Source organism: Pristis pectinata, chromosome 35 (assembly GCF_009764475.1).
Source record: "Pristis pectinata isolate sPriPec2 chromosome 35, sPriPec2.1.pri, whole genome shotgun sequence".
Classification (NCBI taxonomy): Eukaryota; Metazoa; Chordata; class Chondrichthyes; order Rhinopristiformes; family Pristidae; genus Pristis; species Pristis pectinata.
The window spans coordinates 645,043-663,978 of NC_067439.1; the positions used below are offsets into that span (position 1 = coordinate 645,043).

At 43.9% G+C, this 18,936-nt stretch overlaps 1 pseudogene; it reads right to left on the reverse strand.

Moving 5' to 3' along the window:
* Positions 1–2,104: 2,104 nt before the first annotated feature.
* LOC127586231 (60S ribosomal protein L35a-like) lies at positions 2,105–3,602 on the reverse strand (annotated as a pseudogene).
* Positions 3,603–18,936: the final 15,334 nt, after the last annotated feature.

Genomic DNA, 18,936 nt, shown 5'->3' on the forward strand with positions numbered 1-18,936 from the left:
GTGACTTTCCTCAGTTGGAATTTGGGGCTCCCATCACAGAAAGCAGTGACAGCACACAGACCCATTCCCCATGCTGGGGATGAGTGGAGACTGGTATTCCCATCAGAACAGCGGAGCTTAACTGAAGGTGTTTAGATTGTGAAAAGCTTTATTTGCTTGAACAAAGAGATACTTCCTCTGGTGAAGAAGAATCATTAATGTATACTTTATGTGGTCTCAGTTGCTCTGAACCTCTCTAACTCCAATACAGGGTTATAAGACTACCAGTTAACAGTGGTGCCAATATCTTATAATACGTTGTGTTTCATATTTTGACATTCAGCTCATCGAGTCTATGCCAGCTTTCAGAGAAACCCATCAATCCCATTCCCCATTTATTTCCCTGTAAGCTATTCTCTCTCACACCCATTAACTACCCCCCTTTTATTTCCTCTACCACCCACTTCTACTGGGGATAATTTACAGCAGCCAATCAATCAGCCATGTGGTCTTGACCCCACCCCCCGGCATCCCACCCAGATCTGGGTACTCCACCCCTGACCCTAACCCTGCCATGTCTGTAGAGAGAAACCTCAGGCTGGTAAAACCAGCCCACTTGCCATGAAGCCAACCCACCACCAAGTTGGAAATTAGTTTTTCCGCTTTCAAGGATCAAATTTAAGTTCTGGAAATTGATTTGATTTTGATTGTATGCCCCTTTTGATATATCAATATTTGCAATAGGCCCACAAGGAAATAATTAATCCTAATTACCAGTACTGGTGAAACAGTCATCCCACAGTCTGTTAAATTCAGCTGCTGTCGACTGGATGAGCAGCAGATGGAACGGAGGTCTCGACAGGGTTTCAGCTGGGTGGTAACAGGCTGAGATTAAATGAATTTGTACCAGGTTTGCGGTTTATTGCACGGGAGTCTGAATCAGTCCCAGTTCCCTCTGATACAAACCAGATTCCGAGGGGTGAGACGGCAATCTCAGGACACAAAATGGAGACTAGGATCTGCTCCTCCCTGGCTTCATTCCCTTTCTCCCTCCTTTTGGAGTGTGCCCCCAAAAATAAAAATTGCACCAGTGCTGTGTGATGCGAGGGAGAGTGAGTGGACAGGTGCTGTAGCTGCTGCTTGGGGTGGCAGAGAAACAGAGAGCCACTCGGCCCCTCAAACCTACTCTGCCATTTAATAAGCTCATGGCTGATCTGATTGTAACCCCAACTCTACATTCCTGTGAACCTATGGTGACTTCTTGATCTTAACTCCTGTTTCCCAGCTTGTTACTGAAGAGCCCCATCCCCTGAGGGACTGGAGTGGGGTGGAGGTGGTTGGAGGAGATGCTTTGCCTGGACTGGTTGCTTGTAGGAACGCATTTCCAAATCACAGTCGGCCCATCAGCCCACTGAGTCCATGCTGAACATCCACACCAATCCTACATTAATCCCATCTTTTAACTCTCCCCACATCCCCACAATGGGCCTCATTCCTTTGGTATGTCCCAAAGTACTAAGTGGTTGAATTTTCCTCCTTTAGCACAGTCTTGACCTTCTGGTCAGTGAGAACAATACTTGATACTTTCCATGTCTATTTGTGTCTATGTCCCTCACAGCAGTCTGCCTCTTGGTCAATGTGTCAAACAGTTGGTAGTCTTGGGCTCCTTGGGAAAGAACAATTATTTTTAGCAATGGATATTATTCTTAATAACACCATCCTACCGAAGCAATTTTCTGAATCCTTTGCTAAAATATATTGCAAATGATTTTTTAAACATTGTTTGGGGCCCTTCTCTAGTTGGATTCAGTCACTGGATGAGGCTGTGTATCCAGCACTGGATGGTTCAGTCACTGGGTGAGGCTGTGTTTACAGGAAAACTTCCACAGAGTGGGATCCCACAGCGGGTACAAGGACACCTCTCCCACCAACATGTACTTCACTGTGTGGCTGACAGAGGGTGTTCGGTGCAAAGGTGGGGAGAAGCCTGGTCTGCTTCCTGACGGGACCGGGTCCAAGCACCAGGTCTTCAAATTAAGTGCCTCCAGCAATGGAACTGATGTCAGCACAGCCCCTTTTTTTAGACCATTTTACTATTTATTATAAATTTATTTACAGCCTTGCTTCAAATCCTTGATGAGTACAGCATCACACGAATCCCGTGCCCAATAGCCTTTGCAGGCAGGTTACTTCTGAACTTGGCACGGACCATGTCCTATTACCATGGGAACGGGTCACTTTACCCCAAGTAACATGGGTTTTATTTGGTTTACCACCAGAGGTGATGGTATTGTTCTTTGCCTTGTGTACAGAAGCACATCTTTGACCCAGGTAAAATCCTGTTCCATCACGGCAGTGACCCCCCCTTAGTCTTCAGTCACCCTCTGTCGGCTCTCTGTGGTTTCCAAGGCCACGTTTACAGTCAGTAAATACAGCCTTGCACCACAGTCTCCCCGGCACTGAGAGTGTGCACCAGGCAGCTGGAGCAGTCTGCCCCAGAACCCAAGGTGGAGGAAGTGCTCAGTACCCCCCTCCCACAGTGTGACCCTCCCTCAGTATGGGTCCTCCCACAGTGTGACCCTCCCTCTGTACTACCCCGCCCACAGTGTGACCCTCCCTCAGTACTACCTCTCCCTCAGCAGTGCACAGGAGCTTGCCGAGTTAAAGCAGGTGCAATGGGACTGGGTGATGACCTCCACCTTCGGGGGAAGGGGAAGGGAATGTGGGGAACTTTTCTCTCGGGCACTGAGGCAGCCTGCGTGCTGTGAGCGGTACTGAAGTGGACTGTTGTACGTCGCTGTAGATTTCTTCTGATGTCTGAATTGTACTCAGAGGTGCTGCCTCCACACCCCACCTCCCACTTTCTGCTGCAGGGAACCCCACCAGAGATGGGAAGCGAGCCCAAGATCTCTCCTCCCATTGCTGACAGATTCTTTGAGTCCATTTCCCTTTATTTCTCAGACTGGTCTGTCTCCTTCGCCCAGGGATGATTTGTTAATTGCCCAGATTTTCCATTTAAGTTTAATTTTTTTCTCTGCACATTCAGGTGAGGATCACAGTGCTTACAACGCAACACTTTCCAGTTTTGGATACCCTGGGGCAGGATTGGCAAGATTCCAGTACTGTTACTGAACCTTATTAAATACAGATTCTGCAGTGGTGCAGCACTCCTGGGGGGCCGCTCTGTATCCAGTAAACAATACCCTCCCTCAGTCCAACTCAAGCCCAACACTGGGGGCACACTATCAACACCAGGGCTGGAGCAGGTCAGGCAGCAGCTGGGGAGGGAAACGGGACAGTCGACCTTTCGGGTCCGGACACTTCATCATGACTGAAATATAGAGGGGAGATAGACAGTATAAGGAGGAGGAGGGAAGGGGTGGAGCAAATACAGGCAGGTGATACGTGGATCCAGGTGAGGAGGGGAGATGATGGAACCTGACAGGAGAGAAAGGTGCAGCATAGAGCTGGGCAGGGCAGATGGGAACAGAGGGGGAACCATCTGAAGGCCTCTGATGCCACCATCCATTGCCCAGCTTCTGTCTTTCCACCCACTCTTTCTCCATCTGCCTATCAGTCCTCCTCACCTGGATCCACCTATTACCTGCCAGCTCTTGCCCCATCCCTTACCCCTTTATACAGACTACCTCCCTCCTATATTTCAGTCGAGGTGAAGGGTCTGGATCTGAAATGTCGGCTGTCCATTTCCCTCCCTAGATGCTGTCTGACCTGCTGAGTTCCTCCAGCATTGTGTGTGTTGCTCTGATTGGCCAGGTGTCTAGTCTGTATCCTGAGTGACAAGGTGACATTGAAATAGCGGAGTGAGATACCGCGGTGAAGGCCGATATCGCTTCATCAGAACAGCCCAGCACAGACAACATGTTGGTGCATCAGTCAAAGCTTGAATCCCCTCGACACCCTCTCACGTACCCCAGGGTTCTGGTGAACCCCCTGTAGACTACAAATGTGTCCCTTAAAGTCACCCCTCAATAATGGGCCAAGTGGTTGAATTATTACTGACCACGATTTTGTTGGATGGAAATGAGGCTAGGCAATAAAATATTGTTATTGTTCTTTTGTTTATGTAATTTATATTCAGCTCTGAGCAGACAAAATATATTTTCTCTGTGCTCAGAATCCCTGGAGCTGCTCTGTAATGTTCCAAATTCAGTATATTACATTAAGTTGTCACAGTGCTGGTGTAAATTTCCATCTCTCTGACTTGCTGACACTGTGAAAAACATTGAAACTTTGAAGTTCTGGAGATATCAGAGAAGGAGGGAGGGAGAGGGAGGGAGAGAGGGCAGAGGGCTTGTGTGTCAGCTGGTGTGAGAATGGAGGACAATGTGCTCTCATTTCCTCCCTCCTCCATGGTACCTCCCTGGGCTCCAGTGAAGGCAGTGAAGGAGTATGCCCAAACGTCCATTTTCCATCCATGATGGTCAGAAGATGGTCCAACACTGGGCAAGACTGTCTAAAGCCAACAGACATCATCCAAAAACGTTTAACACAATAAGGTCTCCTATTGGATTAAAGTCTATTTTAAGAAAATTAAGCAGATTTGTGGTGAAAGGAGAATTTTAACATTATTTTTATGGGCAGTGCTGAGAGGTGGAATCTCCAGAAAGGTGGAATCTCCTGAGAGGTGGAATCTCCAGAGAGGTGGTGCATCACATCAGGACTAAGGCATGAATGTGTTTTAATGGGATGTGTTAAAGGGCAAGAGAAGGTTGCAGAGTTGGAGAGATAAGGCCTTCTGACATGAAAATAAGGGATTTACAGTGGGACTAAGCTGCTGGGACAGGGCTGCTGGGAGAGGGCTGCTGGGACAGGGCTGCTGGGACAGGGATGATGGAGGAGAGGTATTGACTGTAAGATTGGACAGACACCTTGGAGATTTGGACATGAGGTCTGTGTGCAGTGAGGAACCTACCAGAGGCACTAATCACAAGCTGGTGTAAGTATGGTTAGAGTTCACTGGTGATGGGTGTGAGGGAACAGAGAGGCAGTTGGGGGATGGGGTAGGGACCAATACTGTGCATGTGATTGTAACTCTGAGCTGAATATTATCTCATAAATATTTATTAAACATCTGAAACCATTTGCACCAAATGCACATTTCTCAGGTTGCTCATTAGCTCCTGAGATATAAAGATAATCTTCTTCTCTCTCTGCCCATCTTTATTTAGATTGCATGAAATTTTTATTCAGCAACATTAGGGAGATATAGTTTAGTACGGTGTGTATGGGGTGCTAACTATTGGTCTTCCTGCTCTGGTTTGTTTCCAGGTCATTAACCAGTGATTGGTAAATGGATTCCTGCCAGCATCAATAGAGGAAGGAGCAGGTTGTTACTTTGGGGATTTACACTTGGTTCTTTTCAATAAAAGATCAACAGATGTTTAGACAAAGAATAGCAGAATGTGCAGAAAGCAGTCGCTCTGACAGATGTCCATCTAACTCCCATTTCACGTCCTTCATTCTCCCATCTGACTGTCCCCCTCATCCACAGGGTGGAGAAAGAGTCCTATTCTCTGTTACCATTTCATTCTCTTGCCCTTTAAAAATATTCACCAACCCATACCTTTTCAAAAGAAAAGCCTTTTAAAGCTGTCGTGACTTGTCTCCAAGGATTAGCAGTTCCCACCTGCTCTTCAGGATGTTTCTCTGCACGAAGGAGCCATAACTGTGGCCGGTTGTGTAGGTTTACCAGGTGACCTCCACTTGCACAAAAAGTTTAAAAATGTGTATTCTGGTCTCAGTCCTGAACATCTGAGCCTGGGAGGTTTGGAGCTTCTGGATCAGTTGGATGTTTGTGGGTCTGTACCCATTGTGTTTGAATGCATTCAGAAGGAGTGAGCGTGGGTAATCTCTTAAATATTTTATTCAGTAGTTCCTTTTTGAGTCACTGCATTACTGAACATTACTTAAATTGATAAACATCTGTTGCCTCCTTAGTATGCAAATATCAAAACCCATTAAACTTGTATTAAAAGTGATCCATAACACAAGACTGAGTGAGAATGTATTTGAAAAGTGTTCTTTCATCTCTGGGACCTGGCCTTGAATCCAAATGGGAACATTGTCTCCTCCATCTCTCTGACAGCTGGCAAGTATCACCTTGTGAATTGATGAGCTCAAGGAAACTTAACTCAGTCCCCAATTGGCTTGGATCCCAGAACAACTTCAGTATTGCAATCTCACTGTCAGAATTTACAAAATATACATGTATAACCTGCCTGTAGGATGTTAGTTACTACAAAAGGGATCTCTGACTTGCTTTTGCTCATACCATACTACGTTTACATATTTTTCTGTTGGGTGTGATGGGATCTATTGGGGGGGCGTGTGGTCATATTTTAGGTCTGTTTTAATAAAATAATGAGTTTCATACAGTGATCAGAATACCAAGCATGAAATGCACCATTTTGTAAGCCTTTTCCCCACCAAACTCCACTCAGTATTTTCTCTTCTTTGATACATGCTGGTGTACTGTTTCACTGGCACGCCTCTGTCCCCCTCCCATGGCTGATCTTCAGGAATTCGGACAATGAATGTCAGCACATGATTTAATATGGAGGTTGAGGTAACAGCCCAGCCTGAGCCTGACCATGCCTGTTGTCTGTGACTCACAGGAAAGGGTTAATGGGAGGAAGCTGGCCATCTCAGTTCAATTCACAACCCAGGCTACTTGGTATGTTCTCTAACTGGCTGAAGTGAGCTAACTCAGTGGGAACATCGATCAAATCTGGAGGCATTCCTGGCCAGAGTGAGTGAGCACTACATTAGAAATGCATGAACCAACTAAGCTATCAACCCTCGGCAGCTTTAATAGTTAGAACATGGAAATGTTGTTGAGATGGCCAGCCTTTTTGGCTGAAAGTGATGGTGGAATGTGATACTGAAGAATGAGTTGAAGAGAGCAACTTGAGAAATAAGTTCCCTGTAGTTCCTCTGCACACAAATAATTGCATTGGATACAAAATTCAAAGAAGAATTGTGGTCATACAAAATTTTGGAGAGGTAAATATCTAACAGACCACCCAGTCTCACTCCAACACACATTGTGATCCATCACAATACAGAACTCTGCACTAAATCCAAACGTCATGCAATCTCCTGGAAGAGGCAAACATCGTAAAAATAGAGAAGCAAAACTCTGCAGGTAATGAAAATCAGAAATGAAACAGAAAATACTGTAAATACTCAGCAGGCCAGATGACATCTGAGGAGAGCTAGAAGGGGGCATCAGAAGTCCTTGGCAAGTAGGATTAAGGAAAACCTCAAGGCGTTCTACATGTATGCGAAGAATAGGAGGATGACTTGAGTGATGGTAGGACCGATCAGGGATAAAAGAGGAAACATGTGCCTGGAGTCGGAAGAAGTAGGGGAGGTCCGTAATGAATACTTTGCTTCAGTATTCACCAGAGAGTGACCTTGACATTTGTGAGGATGGCGTACAACAGACTGATACGCTAGGGCATGTTGACGTGAGAAAAGAGGATGTGCTGAAAGTTTTGAAAATATTAGGATAGATAAGTCACCAGGGCCGGATGGGATATATCCAAGGTTATTACAGGACGTGAGGGAAGAGATTGTTGTACCTTTGGTGACGATCTTTGTGTCCTCATTAGTGCCAGGTAATTGGAGGGTGGTAAATGCTGTTCCTTTGTTTAAGAAAGGGAGTAGGGATAACCCTGGGAATTACAGACCAGTGAGTCTTACTTCAGTGGTGGGCAAATTACTGGAGAAGATTCTTAGAGACAGGATTTATGGGCATTTGGAGAAGCATAGGCTAATTAGGGACAGTCAGCATGGCTTTATGAGGGGCAAGTTGTGCCTCACGAGCCTGATTGAATTCTTTGAGGATGTGAGAAAGCACATTGATGAAGGTAGAGCAGTGGTTGTGGTGTACATGGATTATAGTAAGGCATTTGATAAGGTTTCTCATGGAAGGCTCATTCAGAAAGCCAGGAGGCATGGGATCCAGGGAAACTTGGCCGTGTGAATTCAGAATTTGCTCGCCTATAGAAAACAATGGGTGGTGGTAGATATGCCTGGAGGTTGGTGACCAGTGGTGTTCTGAAGAGTTACTGTTTCAAGTTGATGACTGATTTAGAAATAGGAGTAAAATCCAGAAGGGTTTCAGGTAATAAAACCAGTCCAGGATATGACATTGGCTCTGATTTTATATTGCAGGACATTCCTTATATGAGGTGATGTTCACTTTAACCAGAAACAGGCGCATATCTTTTCTAATAAATTCAGTGAATATTTATTTGCCACATAAACTAAGAGCCCATCCCTCTCTGATCCACAATGGGAATCAAGGAACTCCCAACATCCAACCAAGTTCTGCTGTTGTGGGATTTATAAGCATGAGTCCCATCATCCAGTTGAAACACAATCTAATCCTGTCATTGCTCAATCAAAACCTAAAAGTCCAAGTCCCCTCAAGAAACCTGACTGGCCAAGATTACCTGACAAATTAAAGTGCATTAAATTGGGAATTCATCTCTCACCTATTCCTGCACCCATTTCAAAGTCCCAACTTCACTGTCCATCTCAGGAGACAAACATTTTAAACAGCATTGCAATCACTGCCTGAAAAGTATCTAGCAGATCCTTTTCCTTTCTACCAAGTTATCAAAGCTTGTGTTCAATTTGAGATTTATAAGAACGTAAACAACAGCAAAGCATAAATGAAGGTTCCCAATTGTCTGAACGATTGAGGTTATGATGAGTGTGGCAGCCTAAAGTCCTGGTGAAGAGGCAAAGCTGATGCCGTCCAGAGGAAGTAGAAAGCTGTAGACTGAAGAAGACTGAAGACTGATGAGGCAGTAAGTTAGTGATCTGAACTCCTGAACGCATGAGTTTCAGCAGAAAGTCTTGGATTCATTTTATGGTGAGAACGAAGGAAACATGTGATGGTGTTGATGATTTTGATTTAAGCAGCTATGTAGCTAGGTCATGAGAATCAAGCCTGGATATTAAGCAATAAGACATCTGGGCCAGAGAGAGGAGGATAATTGCAAATATATTGTACACCAGTTTAACTTAATAATGTGAATCAAGACATGGTTTTCTACAACCCCCAATTCGATTTTCTGAAGTCCCTTTGAGTACTAACTGACCTATGTACCTTTGAAATTACATGAGTATTTTATCAAATAATATTGCCAGAAGTCTTGTTCCTTTTTTTTATTTGAATCTAATAAAAACAGGATCTCTGCAAATGTACAATTTCGAGATTATTTGTAATTCATATCATTCTTTGAACAAACTCCAAACGATGCAATTTTAGCTGCATTGATTTTCCACAGAATCATTGTGCTCGGAAAGTGATATTGAGCATTAGGTTATTTGTGAACCTTTGCTGAGTAGCTTTCAAATGATTTCTATCCTTGTATAATTACCTGTCGCTGTGGATACGCAAGGGTGAAGCAGGGGCAAATCTTTAATCGAAAGTTATTTTCTTTGCTTTGAAATGTATTCATAGAAAATAGTAAATGAGGACAAAAAGATATTAAACTATTGGATATCCAATGGCAATTCTCATGGAAAATTGAAGAATTGGGTTGAAATTTGCAAAAGGCGTGAAGTGAGGAAAGAGCTTTTTGATAGTCTCCTGGGAAATCTGAGACAGTGGGGAAAGTGTGATTGATTATTTCTGTGCTGCTTATTTTATGTGTAATGTGCTTGGCTTTTATACTGTTGTGTTAGTCTCCTGCGGTGTTACTCAAGTTGGTTAGGAACATGGAGCAGGATTGTGATTAACTGATAAGGTGAAAGTGTGTTTACCAACCTTGCCTCTTCAGTCCACCACTGAGATACTTTATGTCAAAGAAGCATAACCAATGAATGGTGATGGTTGAAGAAGCTTCCATAGATTAGCAGGTGCTTGTGGATTCTGAGGGAGAGGTAATTTAAGAATGTTAGCTGGCAACAGATGGGCATTCAACACAGGGATTCTCCACACTGCATTCTCCATGACCCTGATGCTGACTTCAGGTAGCTGTGTATTTTACGGCAAGGCACAGTTTCTGTGGACGCAGCACTCACGATGTACAAAATTTGTATTTTTGGAAAATGGAAGACTTTGTTGAAATAAGTTTCTATCTGAGATATTCACAATTACAAAACTGAGGAAGTTAATCCAGGTAATTTACCTCATTTTAGGAGCATGATTTAAATTTGTTCATTCAGGAATGTGTTCCATCAGTAGGCTAGTTTGGCCCTGACTCTCCAGTTCAGATTACTTCCATGACATGAAAAGTAGTGGGATGAAACTTTGTGTGATATAAATACAGGAGAAAGCCAAGTTTCCATCAGCTCCTATCAGATGGAGGCTTACCATGGAGGGAAGTGGACAATCTGATTCCTCTGTGAGGGAGGTCTATCTTACTTGCCCCAACTCTATCTTGCAGACCTCAGATTTTGATGTAATATATGGATGACGATAAGATTAGCCAACACTCTCTTGGAAAAGTTGAGAATATGTCTGAAAGGATTTGGACGTGGATTAGTAGGTTCAGGCCTGTCAGTACCAATAAATTCAGTGCTGACTGATAGAATCAGAGCTGTCCAAGAAGGGGGAGATTGTGTTCGAACTGTTGTACATTCTGGTTGGGAAGCATCCTGTATTGTGCTCGTGTGTGTGCTGAGACAAAGTGAGCTTTGTATGTCCTGGTGATAGTGTTGAGAAGAATTGTGTGGCTATTCTTTGTATCAATGGGATTGATTTACAAATAACTTCCGGAAGAGGCTAAATGATAACCTCGTTCAAATGTTTGTGACAGCAAATGGTCATAAAATGGCACAAATAAAATGGTAATAGAGAACTCAGCTCTATACTATGAAAAGTCCAATGCAAGGGTTGGATCTCTGGTTCAGGAAGACAATTGTCCTGGAGACTGTTGTTGACCAAGGGTGTGTCCTTCAGGATGAATGAGCCTCATGATGAATGAGGCAAGATGGGCAAGTGGTTCCCTTTGATACCTTGTAAATGAAGTGAGGTTGTTGGGAAACTGGGTGTCATCTTGTGATGTAGATCAGTTAATAGTTTAGTTCGGAAAGACAAGTGAAGAAAGGACATTTCAGTAGAGCAGTAAGAATATAAAAATGGAGATTTTATGATGTGGGAGGTCAGAAGTATGGATATCAGAGGAGAAATTAAATAAATAAAGAGTGGGATACTTATACTGATAAACTAATGAGTTTTATATACAGACATGATAAGAAACAAGTTATTGGCATTTGAAGAAGAATAAATTGAGAAGATGAATAATTGGTTTAATGACATTACGTTAAAACCCAGAGGGTGGATTAAGTTTCATAAGCAGAAACTTAGTGTGAAGAAGGCCATTCAGCCCAAAACACCAGGGCTAGCTCTTTGAGCAGTTGCTGTCATGAGTCTTACTTGGTTTCCAGCTGGCTACCAAGGTGACATGCAGACAATGTGTATAAGGGGACAACACTGGCATCTTGCCTCTTGGGTCATGCATCTCTGGCCTGCTTTGGGGCTCCCATATGTCTGAGTGTAGAAATGCTGGAGACAGCCCAGAACAGGCAATACAATATCCTGCTATGTGGACAGATCCAACTGCAGAATTCAGCAGTGAATTTACTGGAAGTTTTTGGCTCTGATATCCCTGAGTCTACTCATATCAGATTTATATATTATCATTTCATAGTTAACTGAGAGATCTCTATGTAGCCTTTAAAGATCCTTTCCAAAATGTATGACAACAATTTCAATCCAGTTCCAGGCCTTGCTGTAGGAATGGGATTATTTCAGACTGAAATTTTGCCATTTAAATGACTCTGCACTGTTCCAGGCCTAGGAGGTTTTAATTGAAAATTGTTCCATTCTTCAGAACTTTTATCCCAATAAGTAGGGTATCAACTGAGATCAGACACAGGTAATGCCAGAGAGGTATCAATTTACCCCCATCCCTCCCTAATTGCTTTAAGCAGAAGGAATAAATCTCATTGTCTAAACAGAACTGGGGGAAGGTAAGCTGTTGTTGCTGATGTAACCAAACCTAGCAGACTGGAACTACTCATCCTGTGCTGCATCAGAATGGTGAAGAGTCCTTAAACTCATGTTGGTTTAAAGCAGATATCCAGAGGTTGTGACAGGTGCTATAGAAATACAAGTACTTTCTTTTTAGCTGTCTGATAACTGTTAAACAAATCACAGCAGTGCCTTGGCACACAGGGAATTTGAGGGATCATTGAACATCCACTGAATCAATGATTGGGTCTTTGTCTAACATGTCCTCTTTACTTATGCACTCAAATCTCAACCCACAGCCCACGGTTAACCTTGTGAGCTAGAGGTGAGAGTGCCACAGACTGAGCCTTGTCAACATTTCTTATCATTCTCATGTTCTGTGGTCAGGACCAGTATCGATAGAATGCTGGCTCCAAGAGGAAGCAATGAATCATCCCCTAAGCCCATACTGGTTTAGAATTATTTGCTTTTATTTTTTTTAATGCATTTCATTTGTTCCTTATGGTGCACTTTAATTTGTTTCCTACCATTTGTGCCATGATAGTAGCTCTATAATGCAAGGATCATATTTCTGACCTTTAATGAAGAATTAACCATGTTCCCATTACTTGTCACCCTGGACCTACAGGATTGTCACAACTAAAGCCTTTGACACATGCACACTTTCCTGCCTCATTCCTTTAATGAATAATTTACATTTATATAGTGCCTTAATGTTATAAAAGCAGGCCAAGGCACTTCACAGGAAGGCTTAGAAGAAGATATCAAGAGAGGTCATAGAGTTGTGCAGCATAGAAACAGGCCCCTCGGCCCACCATGTCTATGCTGACCATCATGCCTATCGATACCAATCCCACCTGCCTGCATTAATTCCATATCCCTCCATGCCCTGCTCATTCAGGTACCTGTCCAAATGCCCCTTAGATATTGTTGCTGTTCCTGTCTCCACCACTTACTCTGGCAGCTCATTCCAGACACCAAAGGTGACCAAAGACTTGGCCAGAGGCAGGTTTCAAGCAGCACCGTAAGAGTGAAAAGTGGAGAGGTCCAGAATTTTTGGACATGGATAACTGGAAATCAGAGATAGTGAGAATATGAAGGGTGCAGATATCGGGTTACAAGCCCTGGGCCAGTTACTGAGATCAGCGGAGTGCAATACAAGATGGGGTACAATACTCGAGGAAGGAGAGACTGAGGCCTTGGAGGATTTGAAAATGAGGATGGGGAAACATCAAGTAAAAACATTTCATACAAATTATTCCTGTTCCTCTCCTGAGATACTAACTGCTATTGCGATGTGGGACTGCAGTCACCTACCAGAAATTTACCTCACCCAAGTACAGTCCATTCCTTGTATGCTTGACTTATGGACTCCTACATATGGCTACGCTCCCATAATATTAGTAAATTCAAAAGTCCGATGGACTTACATACATACATTCCTATGAATGGCAGAACTATTCTTCACTTTTCTCTCTCCACTTTTAGTAATTGTTTGTTCTTATCTGTCTTGTGTGTTTTTGATGTCATTCATTACAATACTGTAGAGATGTGGTTACCATATTGAGTGACTTTTGTGAACTTTTTGACATGCACAAAATTGACAAGACTGGCTGTAAAAATGAAAGCCATTTGTTACCAGAGTTTGGCCTGTACTTGTTCTTCAGTGGACAGTGGAGACTTTGTCAGGGTCAAAATTGAGGTCATTCTATGTCCTGATGTGACTTCTCCGAGAGAAGCCGGTGACTTAGGCCACCAATTGATTGGGATTGGGCAACCTGATTAATTCCCCTCCAGTGGCAAGGAGGTGGAGTGGGTCTGTGGCATCCCAACCAGTGCCAACCCATCTGAGTTACTAAAATGGTGCCAGTCCCTTCAGCTTCACATTGCATGGTGTACTCGTGAGGGTCTTTTGTGCTTTTGTATCATGGGCTGAAAGGAAACAGTGCCTGTTCCTTTGTGCTCACTCACAACAATGGCAGTGAATTGGATTTGAAGGTTCAGTGTTTGTTTGAACAATTGCAGCTTCATTCAACAAGGAACTGATCAAGTGTTTGTGGTTGGGATGCAATGTGCTTTGTTGGAGGGTTTTTGTGTTTCAAGGTTTACGTGGAACGTTGACATTTACTGCTGGCGTTAATTGAGCTGAAGGTCTGGACCACTTTGCTGCCTTCTTCAGTTATCCCCAATCTCTGTAAACTCAGTTACACTCTTCGGGCTGTGGTTAGAGTGTAAGCAATTCTTAGCATAAGATTGCTATTTACTATTTACCACACCACTGGAAAGTGCATACTCTGCTGACAATTCCTGCGAGGATCCTGATTTTCCTCCAATGTCTCCAATGTTTTACAATCGGTCATTACTCTGACAATTGCTGAGTACAGAGCTTCCGTCCGTGGTATAACATACCTTGGAGATTGTGTCCATATGCTGAGGCTACGACTGTGCGGTGCTTCGAAAGAGGTTCAAATGAACCAGAATGAAGCATCCTGATTGGTTCAAAGAAGAAAATCCCAAAACAGCAGCGAATCTCATCACCAATCTTCCTCTGTCAGTTCATCCTCACACCCTAGCTCACCACTGACACTTTGAGATAACATGTCGCCTAGTTGAAGACAGTGCCATCAAGCCACAAAGGAAAACTGCAAGGGAAAAATAATCCATATTTAAAAACTGATACCTCCCCGAACATGCTGACAACCAATTTAAATACATCTTGCTTGGTGTCACCAGCCAGTGATATCTACTGACAAGGTGCAGTTGATATCTGTTAATTTCCAGTTCCATTCATGCCCCATCTCTAAACTCTGCTCAAGCTTTTAAGTGCCCAATATCTTAAATGATGAAATTAAAAGTTTGTCCAGTTCTATGGTTACGGAATTCCCATTCAGCAGTAAGAATGTTAACTCTCACCCTGGCGGACAGGCTGATTAGGGTGCAGAGGTGGAGGATGTGGCTCCGCTTGGACAATGGCTCCTCATACTTTTGGTGACATGGGTCACTCTGCAAACCTCATTCTAGTTCTCATCACCTCTGCGCCACATCACAAAATTGACAATCTCAGTATCGACGGAACGGAAGAGTCTGATGTAACAAAAACCCTGCCCCTTTAGTGTCACTCAGTGAAGAGCAGAGGAGCTTTACTTTGTACATTAGCCAAGCTGTCCCTGTCCTGATTTGATGGGATGGTGTAGAAGGAGCTTTGATCTGTGCTTAACCCATGCTATCCTGCTCCAGGATGTTACTGCTGGCCTTAGTTTGTCTCTTTATTCGGTGGCTCCTCAGTAATACTGTCTCTGACTCTGAGGTAACTGGATATTTCTGTGCCATGTTTTCTGGTCTGTTGACCTTAAGGGAAGATGATATTGGGAATGGAGCAACAAGCCAGCCCCCTCAGCTCATTACCAGACCTCCTGCTCATCCCTCCTCCAGTATCGACATCCAAACCTCCCAGAAGGGATCTCACTTTCACCATTAACCTCAGCTGTAGGGTGCCATCCTCTGATACATTGCTGCTTCGGCTGCTCCTGTGGGAGTCTGGCATAGACTCAATCCCATGCACTGCCTACCTGGCCCAAGGGACAGAGATCCCACTGAAAGCAACACCTGTTCCTCTTCTGCCCAACAACTCCTGACCTCCACGTCTGTCAATCAACTCCTGGCCTTCACATCTGCCCAACAGCTTCTGACCTCCACATCTGCCCATCAGTTCCCGGCCTCCACATCTGTCCAACAATTCCCAGCCTCCATCTGCCCAGTAGTTGCCCTTCACATCTGTCCAGCAGGTCCTGGCCACATCTACCCAGCAACTCCTGACCTCCACATCTGGAAAATGGGTCAAACAATTTGGGAGCCCCTCCCCCTGCCTGCTACTAACCTGAAATGATTTGTCCTTCAAACTGGGAAACTACAATCCACCTGCCCCTCCCCTTCTCTCATCCCCTCACTGCCCACCCAGTGACATCTACCTCTCCCCCATCCCCTTCCTAATTCCACTCTGTCTTGCCCTCCATCTCAATCGTCATCTGCACCATTCACCTTCTCCACCTCTTCTCCGGTGCTGCCCACCCCCTCCTCCATTCCACCTCCTCTCCCTCTTCTCCTCCACCCCACTCACCCTCTTCTTCACAGCACAGGAGGAACTCTCCATGGGACATTTCCACAGCAGGGCTTGAGCTGGTCACCTCCTCTCTTCAATGTCAGTAACACAAGGCAGCCACTCCTCACCCTGCATCTGGGAACTGCTATGAATAACAATTCTTCTCTCCAGTCACTTCCCAAACTGTTCCACCTGTCACACTATGTCTGTGTTGCAATTATTGCACTGGGGAGCTGTTATAGAATGAAAATGAGATGAATTATAGACACTGTGAAATGTTAAATACCACTCACTGTGTCAACATGGGTTATTAATAACCTGGTAAGAATGGGCTAGAACAAGACATTCTCATTTCAGAGTCTGGCATCAGGCTGAGAATCCTGAATTGTGGAGTTCCAAAGTGTGACTGTGAAATCATTTGAATGAAGAAGCATGAGAGGAGTCTGTTCAGCCCATCGTTCCTGTGCTGGTTGTTTGAGAGAGCGATCCAGTTGGTCCAAGCTCTTCTCTCATACCTGTAATTAAAGCTCTTGCCTTGCTGCCTGTTTAATTTGCATCCATTGCCCCTTCAGGCAGTACATACCGGATCAGAAATAAGAGCTGAAAATGCTGGGGATACTCAGTAAATCAGGCAGCACCTGTGATGAGAGAAACAAAATTAATGCTTCAGGTTGAAGACCGTTCATCTGAACTTTCCGACATCTACGCTGTTTTGTGTTTCCTTTTCTATCTATCCACTTTCTCTGGTTCTTTCACCAATCATCCTCAATCTCTGCTCTGTAGTTACTGAAACAGCTTCTCCCTCTCCTTTGTTATAACCCATTGTGACATTCATTGTGGTGCATGCAATGGTAACTCTTGCCATTGATCTGGCACTGACTTGTGGAGAATTGCAGGGAGAAAGGGCTCTGGCTAGGAGATCAGCTTGCAGTTATTCCCATTTATTCAAGACTTCTTGCCCTCTTCTTTCCCCCAGGTGCTGCACAAAATGCCTGGCTAATCTCCCAGAACCTGTCTTGAGTGGTTCCATGTAAACCCAAATGGTAATCCTTGGCATGCTGGGAGGACACATCACAGATGGAACTGACAGTCTGTCCTATAGGAGATCCTGGCTGGAAGTGAGGGCCAGGATTGGATTTTATTCAGCCCAGGGAGCAGGTGAGTGGAAGGTTCCAATGTGGGTCAGATGGGTGGGCTCACCAGCAGCCCTGGTCACAGGGAATCTTTCTGGGACCATAAAGGTCTGATCAGGTCTTCAGACCCACAGAAAGAGTGGGGTAGTCCTGAAGCAGGGTTTTGACCTGAAACATCAACTGTCCATTTCCTTCTACAGATGCTGCCTGACCTGCTGAGTTCCTCCAGCCTCTTGTTTGTTGAAAGAGAGGGGTAGCCTGACCCAGTCAACATCAAGGAACAACAGTGGAGGAGATGTGGAGATACTTGTGGAAGGTCATTGCAAAGGTCTATATGCAAATCATTCAGCCTGAGGATGTAAAATCTGACCTCATCAGAACCAAGCCTGCCTCGGACAGGATATGATAACCATAAATGTTATCTGTTGATAGATTTTCCTGTTAACAATGTATAGATTAGGTTGCAAAAGTAGAAAAATAGCCCGTTTTCCCCAGTGATCTGCTTCAGAGCAGTAATGGAATTCAGCTCTGCTTAATTTCGATGCAATCTGTCTCAGAACTCCTCTGTAGTACAGACACCTCAGCAATTTCTGATCCATTTTACTTGAGAATAGATATCAAGTGCTGAAGCACTGGAAATAATTGCAGCAAAAAAAAATAAGCAGCCACAATAAGCAGACCATTATAAAGTGCTTAAAGATGGCACAACATTCAGCCAGGCTGGACTGAAGCAGCTGGTGAGCAGATTAAGTGATTAGCATTTGTTAAGAGTGACAGCTCAGGGTATGGACGGTAAAATTATAATATAAATTGCTGCATAATTATTCAAGAACTACCATTAAAAAAGACCTGTTCTACATTTTCTGTCTCATAAAATGCAATGCGCTTTTTATTGCATGCTATGGAACAAATTTTCAGCAATAAGTATCAATGTGAGGCTCAGCTCAGTGCTGCCCATGTTGGGAACACAAGAACACAGCATGTGAAGTCACCTCACAGTAGGGGCAAGGCCTGAGTCTTGGGTTTCCAAAGCCAGAGTCTGGAGTGAATACCCCAACACAGAGCAGCAGCCGTGCAACACTGGCTGCATTCTGCTCACAGTAAATAGCTTCTCAGAAACTGAGCTTTAATGGTATCAAGCACTCAGTTCCTTTTTTTTAATTCACTGTGCACTGAATTAACCAGTCAGCTCTCAATAAACCCAAATCCAATCCGCACATTACACCGATTCTGTAGAATTTCAAAAGGGTGAAACCATTCCCATTAACTTTTATGTCTAATCCCTGACCCAAGCATAATGCTTCAATATTAATCCCTGATCTGCATGCTTGTATTTAACATACTCAGTGCAAGGAAGATTGAAAGGCTAAACTACACCTACAAACAGATGGACTTTTAAGCAGTTTTTCTATTGAAAAAAATGTTTTGCTTCTAGTGACTGAATTTTCAATTACAATATTAATTATTAAATATATACACATTTATTCTTCTTTCCCGGCCTTTTGTAGATATTCTGATTTAAATTAATGTTATATTTGTGTAGACTGTCGTCTGAAAGCACTGCGGGTTAAAGACTGGTTTCTTCACCTGGGATGAGTTTAAAGCCCACACTCATAGTTGGGATTAAAGGAGACAACACAATATGAATCTCCCTGTACAACACCAACTGATTGTCATGGAAACCCTTGCTATTTGGACAGAATTAAACC